Source organism: Gossypium arboreum, chromosome 6 (genome assembly GCF_025698485.1).
Source record: "Gossypium arboreum isolate Shixiya-1 chromosome 6, ASM2569848v2, whole genome shotgun sequence".
Classification (NCBI taxonomy): domain Eukaryota; kingdom Viridiplantae; phylum Streptophyta; class Magnoliopsida; order Malvales; family Malvaceae; genus Gossypium; species Gossypium arboreum.
In genome coordinates this window covers 104,245,231-104,255,225 of record NC_069075.1, presented here as the reverse complement: position 1 = coordinate 104,255,225, position 9,995 = coordinate 104,245,231, and the positions used below count along the sequence as shown (strand labels likewise).

General features: G+C 31.9%; 1 pseudogene; it reads right to left on the bottom strand.

Moving 5' to 3' along the window:
* Positions 1-8,172: 8,172 nt before the first annotated feature.
* The window catches only part of LOC108485101 (ribulose bisphosphate carboxylase large chain-like), a 29,849-nt pseudogene continuing 28,026 nt past the window's right edge, over positions 8,173-9,995 (bottom strand).

The window sequence follows — 9,995 nt, the reverse complement described above, 5'->3', positions numbered from 1 at the left end:
GTATTGCACTGTACCGCATGTACGTTAGCTACGCTACGTACTAGTATCTGATTTGGCAATTTATATTGCACATCTGTACAGTGGTTCACCGTATAATACAGTACAATATACGCTAGCTTTGCTGTGTAACGTATCTGATCTGGCAGTTATACTTCATGTCTGTACCGCGGTCTCCGTATGGCACTGTACAGTTTTCTGATAGTCCCAATTCCCTGAGGGTTGTGGACAATGTATAGGGGATATAAGGTTGGATGGGCTTTTCGAGGTCCTAATTGGAGTGATTGGTTGGATGAGCTTATAGCTCTATTGAGGATTGATGAGGAACCAAGATGGTGTGTTGGTTAGACGGGTGGGTTATTTCATAACTCATTCGCACTCATATGCATCTGTTTGATTCTGTGACTGCTATATCAGTTTGACTGAAACATATCTGTCTGATTTTCTGGGAAATCTGACTGCAATATTTGACTGGAAGGCACTCGTGCCTAAATGAACTTTGTGTGATGGGCTAAGGCCCAATCGATTCGGATTCTGAAAAAGGGATTAGGCCCAGTTTGTGACTTCTTAGAATTTTAGGTATTGTGTTTAATAGAGCTATATGGCTGTAAAGTTACATATGGTCTGTTTCGTTATAGTCGCTCTATAAGTATATTCCGCTGCTGAACTATTCTCAGGTTTATTGTATCTATTTTTGTTTTGGTAGCTAGTTAGTTTGATCTCACACTAAGCTCGTATAGCTTACCCCCTCTTCTGTTTTCCCTTTCAGGAACATTTCGGAATTTTGGATGCTGGACTCGGTATGCAGAGGACTCAGGTAGTTTGAGACTAATAAATTATTAGTTATGGTTTCTGATTTCTATTTGTTATCCAGTTTTGAAAGTAAGGTTTTTCCTGACACTATTGTGGAATGTTATTTTATGTTTTAATCATTTTATTTTTCGGATTTTGAACATGTAATATTTATGTTTTTGAAAATCGAGTAAAGGATGTTTATATAAATATTTTCTCACGATCACTTCGGTGGTCAATGTAGCATTCCGAATTCGGTCTACACTTCTAGGCCGAGTTTGGGGTGTTACAATATTAATAAAGAGTTATTAAATGAGAAATTAAAAATCCTGTCCTATTGGATCCATTCCATTCCTTAAAGTGAACGCACCAACATATACTAAAGTTGGAAGGCATAATCTTGAAAATGGATGTGGTAAGTGGCTCTATAATAGTTAAAAGAGGTAGTCATAATAATCTTTTTCACCACCAAAAGTGAGAAAATAAAGATATTGTAAAGATGGATAATAATATTGATATTGAAATTTAAATTAATAATTTCATCCTAGGTTTCAGCTTTTAAATGTTGTGCATTTAGGGTATGCTCATACACTTTGCTTAATTTTGCACATATATCTATGCAAAGGAAATACTTGTTTGTGCATATTTTGAAAATTGAAAAATTCTATTTGCAACAAATGCATGTAGCTTTGGCTTTGATATTATTGTATTGAAGCTAATGTTCTATATTTAGTTGCTTCAAAGATGACATTCAAGAATTTGTCAATTTGACATTTATAACTATCTTTAGACTTATTAATTTGATGTTTTGTTCGATACAATGCTAGTATATTTATTTGTATTGTTTTAGAACCATCTAATTGCTACAAAATACATAATGTATGTTATTGAAACAAGTGTTAGATTATTTTTTATCTATTATATTGGATGGATTTTCTCGTAAAAAGTGTCCATATTAGTATGGCTGAATTACATGGATAGTAAATAAAAAGTTTAGTAGTTCAAATTTATTAATTATTTGACATGATCGATTAGGCCATCCTGATTAATAATGATGTGACAAATAAAAATTTACATGGATATTTATTAAAGAACCTCAAGATTTTTTATTTTAAAGATTTTTCAAGTATTGCTTGTTCTTAAAGATGATTTATTAGAATGTCACTAACAAAAGTTGAGTTGAACCTCTTGCATTTTTGAAAGAAATATGGACTCATTTTATCCAACAAGTTGATCTTTGATATAATTGTGGTAGATGCATCTATAAGATAATCGCATGTAAGTAATCAAATCCCAACTTGTCGTTTGCGAGATTACTTGTTTAATGATTAGTTCAAGAATAAAACTTTTGGATTATGCAAACAAGACAATTCTTGGTAATGTTGATAAGTTTTTTTTTCTTAGGCTTTCAATGATGATTTTATGTTAGATTCTCAATGTGAGAAAATATCACAAAGCCTAATGTTTATGTGTATAAAATGATTTAGCAAAACTAATAAGTAAATGTCTCTAGTTAGTAGCTAAACCATATCTTTTGTATAAGGATAAGATATTTTACATGAATTGACTCTTGTAGCATCATGTTAGTAAGTTATGATAAATACTCCCCATTAGAATTGACTTTTGGTCATGATCCAAATACAATTGATTTTATAAGTTTTGAATGTGCAATATATGTTCAAGTTTCTCTACCACAAAACACAAAATGGGTATTCATGGAAAGTTAGGAATATATATTAACTATAAATCTCCTTGTATTATTAAATATTTTGATTGAATTGGAGACCTGGTTTGGTGATTACAACTTTAATTTGATAGTGTTTCCAACATTAGGCAAAGAGAAATAATAGTTGGATGAAATAATTACTTGGAATGATATCTAGATTCTCGAAGAAATTAATTTGAACTAGAAATTCAAAAAGATAATTCCCTTTATTGCAAGTATTTTATACCAACTGATGTTTTGAAGTCCTAATAGGACAATCTGTTAGAATAAAATTAAAGTAATACGTGCTTGAAACATGGTATATTGATTGGTTCCAAAGATGAAAATTTTCGTTAAAAAAAAAAAACAAATCTAGATGGTCATATGGAGGTAGTGCTCTTGAAGAGACCTATGACATAACTAAGTATCAAGACTCTTGAAGAGATGCAGGTACTAAAATTGAAGATGGAAATGGTGAAAATAAAGAGATCTCGATAAGTTGTGTCAATACAATAAAATATGGATTCATTGAATATAGAAAGTTCTCGACAACGGTTTTTCATGCAATGGAATTATTGAGATAATGAAAAATGTGGATCTTGAATAAATTTGTTGAGAAATATAGACATGGAATAGATTGGTTAAAATGGAAAAAACGCAATTCAAGTAGAACTAAAATCGTGAGTTTTTCAGACCAGTAGTCCAAATGCCTAAAGGTAGAAAGTTAGTGAAGGTACAAAATGAGTAGTTTTTGGAACGATGGAAATGTGCAAGTGTACACAATCGCAACAAGTAATAAAGTGACAAGTAAATGTCAAGTTATCGTACCCACAGGGACTGTGAAAATAATTATTTATGAATGCTATTTAAAACACTTTGATGAAGAAAAATATTTTGTTTGAACAGGGTGACTAAAAACTAAGATTTTAAACTAAGTAAACTAAATAAATAAATCTCAAATGCATGATTTCAAATATGATTTTAATCAAGATGACATAATTAGATTAATTACATTTATTAACTTAGGATTATTAAACTCATATTCACATTGTTACGAATAAATTTACAGTAACTCGGTAATTTGCTAACTTATGAACATAATTACCTACCAAAATCCATTCATCTCTTGGACATATCTCTATGTCAATTCAATCGATTAAGCAAATCTTAATAGGCAAATATGTTATAGCACATACATATTGATTAAATTGAAATAATCTCTTAAACATATCCCTATGTCAATTCAAACAATTAAATTGATTTAATAAGCACATAAAAGACTATGTGAGGTAACAAAATATCCTTACCTTGAAACAATTTAATCACAACAATCTTGCAAGTTATGTAAGGCAATTGTATCGTCAGATACCGTTGCTAATTTAACCCTCAGCTACCTTAGATGATTAAACATGCATTGATTAAGTACTGTGTTCATTAATTACAATTTCAATCTATTTAAATAATCAATTCATTAGTTACCTAACAATTGTAATGCAAGAATAACTTAGTCACGATTTTACTTAATCAAGCATCTTAGCGAGGCCTATAACAACATAAACACAATTTTAACAATTTAAGCAAACGAAATGCAATCAACCTAAAAAGAATTAAATTCAAGATAAATTGAGTAAATTAACCATTCCAACAATATAAATATTCATAGATATGTTCATCATAAAAACAACAAAAATTAAAAAGATAAGGAACAAGAATCAAATTGTTTCTCTGTAGCTTGACTAGTTTGCTCCGTTCTTCGTTATCTGTTTGTCCTCATCAACCAAAGCTGCTATGAACACTTCAACGTTGCTCCAAAATGGCTGATGAACACCCATTTTCCAAGGGAAGAAATTGGCAAGAAAGCAAGAGAATTTGGAATGGCAAAGAAGAGAGAAAGTGGAGAGAAGAGAGAAGAGATGTGAATGAATGAGATGTGTTTCAAATGATCAGCTTAGGGGTTTTCATAGCTGAAGAGGGTGCTAAAAATAGCTAAAATTAGAAGCCAAAGAGCCCTCCCTTGGCCGGCCACACATGTGGCAAGTTTGATGATTCCAAACTTGCTTAATTAAGCTTGGGCAAATCCAGAAAGCCACCAATAGTAGAGGGGTTTGAATGCAACTTGAACAAGTCTCCGAGGGCCTCTTTGCAAGCTTAAATAATCAGCTAATAAGTTGATTTCGGTCAGCTCTTGGGACGGTTTTCGGCTGTCCATTTCTTGGGCAGTTCTGTTCACTCGGTTCGGTTCAACTTGACCACTTTTTCATAATTAATTAATAATAATTTATTAACCCAAATTAAATTAGATATAAATTAAAATTAATTATATTATAAATTAATGCATATAATTTTAGACTGTTTTAGGCTGAAATTTAGTTCGCCTCGATACTTCAAATTGCTTCTTGGTTTTGTGCTTCTAGCAATGTCTGCTGAGCAATTTTTTGCCCTTTGTGCAAAGCTGTCGAAAATAACCAAAATTCATCAAAAATAATTATAAAATTAACTAAAATTCAACATGTTCATATATTTAAGTGCATTTTAATTATTTTATAAAAATTAATTACTTTTTGACAAGAATTTTATCGAAACTATATGATTTTAAGTTAAAAAGGGTATGTAAAAATGCGTAAATTTTCGTGTTTCCAATTTTACGAAAACAAAATAAAAAAATTGATTTTTTCGCTAAAGTCATGGGAATGGATATGGAAAGATATTCTTTTGTGTGGATGCAATAACCTTTAAATATATTATTAGGCTAGAAGTTAATAAAAATTTGATTTATGTCTAATCATTGTTGTCACATACTCTTATATGAATCACTATATAGTGAAGTTTGAAATCCTTAAAGGAACTAGAATGCTAGAACCATATAGAACTTCTGGGAAAATTGGTCAATATGTTTGTGTAAATATTTATATGAATTGAAATTATTTGAACAGATATGGTAAATTCGACTCAATGAATAACAGTTGAAGGAAGATGATTGTCACGCCCTAAAAAATAGGGGGTTAGCTGAAATAATTATACAATAAATAAGATATAGGCTGAATGGTTAAGTGATAGCGCAACCACCTTAGAAGTCCTAGGTTCAAACCCTATTCCTCCCATTTCGCTTCTTTTTATTCTCAGCAACCTATGATAAAAACCTCACTGAAATAAATATTTTTTGGGGGTAAAAATTGAACAAGAAATAGGCTTAGGCGTAATGGTTAACATGCTAAAACCTTTCTTAGGGTCCTAGGTTTGAGTCCTTTCTTCCCTTTTTAATTTTGAGATTTCGGCAAACACAAAATATATACTGTTGGAAATAAAAACTAGATAAGAAATGGGCAATGGCCCAATGGTTAAGAGATAGCCTTCCTCTCTTGTGTTCCTAGGTTTAAATCACGTCATTTCCTTCCATTTTCTTTTGAAATTCGGCTAGCTTTGGATAAATTACAAGTGATGCCCTTAGGACCCAATTCTTTCCTAATTAAAATTCATATATTTCCATTCCTCAAAATTTCAATAGAATTAGAATTCCACCATCTTTTTCTATTCTTTTCCTAATTAGATTTTAATATTGCCGCTTTTCAAATCCTAACAGAATTTGCTCTTCATTTTTCTATTTATTCTCATTTTTTCCCTTTTCTTCACACTATATTTCCATCCTAATTGTTGATAATTATTTTGTTTTCATGAATTAAACAATCCTTCATTCAATCATTCTTTCTCTCGATTTTGTAATTGTTGTCAATAACATCCTTTTTCTTGCTAATAATCTGTGAGTACATCTCGTCCCGAAGTTTAGCTCCCGAATTTTCGTAATATTTCTATCTGGCGCTAATCTTAAGTTCAATTAAACAATCTTTTATGACTTTTGCCAAATCTTTCAATAACCTTTGTCAAATCTGGAAATCAAACACTAATTCATGAGTAAATGTCGTTTGAAAACCAAATTTAGATGAATAGGACTAGAATCAAGTGTAAGGAATGTCTATTGGATCCCTGGTGAAAGGTGTGTGTTCTTTTACAAGTGAATCAGTGGTGATCGTGTGTAGGTTTAGGGCCATATGGTTGGACTACACAACCATATGCCTCTGAAAACCATTAGCCTAGTTCGTGAACCACACGACCAAAACCCTTCCATACGATCATGTCTATCCTATAGCGTAATTTTAACATTTACCAAACAACCATAGTCTATTACATGGCCGTGTAACCCTTCCACACGGCCTATAGCCTCCCACACAGCCTGGCCACATGACAATATGCCCCTAATTTATAGTTTTGCCCAAAATTTTGTGAATTGTTCAATTTAGTCCCAAAATAGCCCATGAACTGTCTTTAGTGCTTTATTTCATTCAATTGAGTCCCTCCTAATATGAATAGTGTTGGAATCCATGGTCTGAGTGACTGAATTATTACTTTATATGCATTATATGAAAATATTAAATGTTTACTGTGACTGTACTTTTGATGAACAAATAATGTTTTCCATGCCATTGTGTTACTGAATGATGACACACATGTTTACCATTACTATTAAACTGAACTCATGTTAAACAAGTTTATTGCTACTGTAATGATCCGTTATAAGCATGATAATTGTTACTGTATTGATTTGCTACAAGCATGTTATTACTACCATGTTGATCTATTGTAAGCATATCATGTTTCATTGCATGGGGTGGGACGATATGAATGAAGAAATTATGAACAAGTTTATTACTACTGTAATGATCCGTTATAAGCATGATAATTGTTACTGTATTAATTTTCTATAAGTATGTTATTGCTACCATGTTGATCTGTTGTAAGCATATCATGTTTCATTGCATGGGGTGGGACGATATGAATGAAGAAACTATGAACATATTATTAACACCATTGAGTGGTTTATCCACATCGTTTGAGCAGTTTATCTGCACTATTAAGTGGTTTATTCACACCATATTAGAAGTTATCTGCACCAATGAGTGGTTTATCCACACCGTAATAGAAACATTAAATTGCAAATACGTTGTGCATCTACAACCTACTACTAGCTTGTCTGCAAAAACTTTTTTTATTAAAAGAAACCCCGCTGGTTCATCCACCTTTTTTTATTACTAGTGGTTTATCTAAAACGATGAATTGTTTATCTACAACGTGGTGTAATGGAACTCCTACTGCGGTGTGTAGCTGTGAGGTAGGACCTTTTATAAATAAATTGAAATTCTATTGCATTCATAAGCATTTGCATAGCTATGAATATTGAGATATTATAATGATGAGTTGATCTAAAATATCAATATTTTGATTTAATATTCAATTCTGATCAATTTATTAGTTGATATCATATACGATTTGTCTTGTTTGTACTAGTTTTCTTGTGAATGAACTCACACTAAGCTTCATGAGCTCACTCCCTTTTTTATTTCAATTCTTTCAGATAACCAACCAAGTTAAGACGTAGACTTGGCATACGGAGGGCTCGGCTCGGATTGACCTTTTTACTATGAAACTAGTTTGGATTTACTATTTAAAATTTCTGTTAATTTGGGGACTGTATTGCTTTATTTGGATTGTGGCATGAGACTTCTATTTTAGGTTTATTTAACATGCATGATATTTAATTAGAATTTAAGGTAATGAAACATGAACATAAAATTAAATATGCATAAAATAATTGTGATTTTTCTTAATTAATACTAAGCTGAATATCACTTTTCTGTGTTACCTATTAAGTAGTCGTGCATTATGATAGGAACTCCCAATTCTTTGGCACACACGACCTTTTTGATTATTTCTTCACATGTACCTGTAGTAGCATTCAAGTAATGCCCTTTGATTTCACTTGTTTTAGCTGGTGATTTATAAATTGCTTCGGCACAAAATAAGAAACAGTCTCTCCAGCACATAAATGGTTAGGAGTTCACATTTTCATCATCTTTGGTAAAATCAAGCCTGCCATATAGACATTCATAAACTGCTCTATCGTAGTTCTTAGCGGATAACCCCAATTTAGGTCTAATAGTACATCCTAATAGGGGGAGACAATACTTGTTCAATTTATCTCTTTCAACCTGGATGCCATGAGGTGGGCCTTGGAAAGTTTTAATATAAGTAGTAGGGTTTAGCAGATCCTTTAGATGTAGAGCGCGCAGGGCTTTGAACCCAAATACATTACCCACAATAGAAGTAAACATGTTAGTAACAGAACCTTCTTCAAAAAGGTCCAAAGGATAAGCTACATAACATATATATTGGTCTTCTTATCCAAGAATAGGCTCAATGTGGTAGCATCGCCCTTTGTAATGATCAAGGCTGGTAAGCCCATCAGTCCACACGGTTGTCCATGTACCAATAGAAGATTCAGCAGCTATAAAGGAATAAACAAAGTGGAAATTCACTAAGTTTTCAAAAGCAGCCACCGTTACAAGGAAAATGTTTTACTTAATCATTTTTTGTTAACTTGTGAATTTTTCAGAAAATAGGCTAAGTTTTCTTCTAAGATAAACAAATGTTTTAAAATGATTGTTTTATAAACAACGTTAGCTTACCAGGTTAATGTAATCTTCTGCATTCAGGCCTAACGTCTAAGCCGAGTTGGGGAGGTTACAATTATAAAATGATCCAAAATACCTATATCTATTTTATAGAAGGATAATGATCAAAGTTTGTTATGATTATTGTCGAAACTCCTGAATAGATCAAAATATATTTCTCTAAAATTCTTCCTTACTCATGACTTTCAAAAGAATGATGGTATAAACATTTAGCAAATACCGTTCAAGTAATCATTTAAAAAGCTAGTATTTAAGATCAAAATACATAGAATATGAGATCATGTGATGTTGTTATGAGGGGGAGTAAATACACACTCTATTTTTTTTCCCTTAACCAAAGTTTTGTCCCATTGGGTTTTCCTGGTAACATTTTTAACGAGGTAATGTTATGTGTATTATAGATATGTGTACTCTTTTTTCCATCACTAAGAATTTTTTTCCCACAAGGTTTTTTTTATCTTAGTAAGATTTTAATGAGGCATATTTTCTCTCAATGGATATCCAAGGGAGAGTGTTATAAATATTTTATTATTATAGAAGCAGATGTCTATTAGAATAAGAGGTTTGATATACAGTAGGACTCTAATGTTCATTAGGAGTAGGATTTTATTTCATTTATACTTCTTTATGTCTATAAATATAGACTTTGGAGAAGCTTTGTTTGCAACAACCACCTGGCGGATACAATATCAAGTTACTGTTTGGCATGTAAATTAGTTAAGTCAAGGGTAGAAAAATGAGTAAGTTAGAGAAATATTTATTTTGATTATGTGTGGTGTATTCTGTAGGATTCACCATTGGCGAACTCTAGGGTTTGGCAGACTCTTTTATTAAGTTACCTACCAACACCAGATGTTTTTGGCGAATTCGTTAGTTTGCAACTCAATAGGTTTGCTTTCATGGATAGTATATGTTACAATGACGTGATAAGTGATGTAAGAGTTTACTTGAGACCTAGTTAGAACTAAACTAGGATA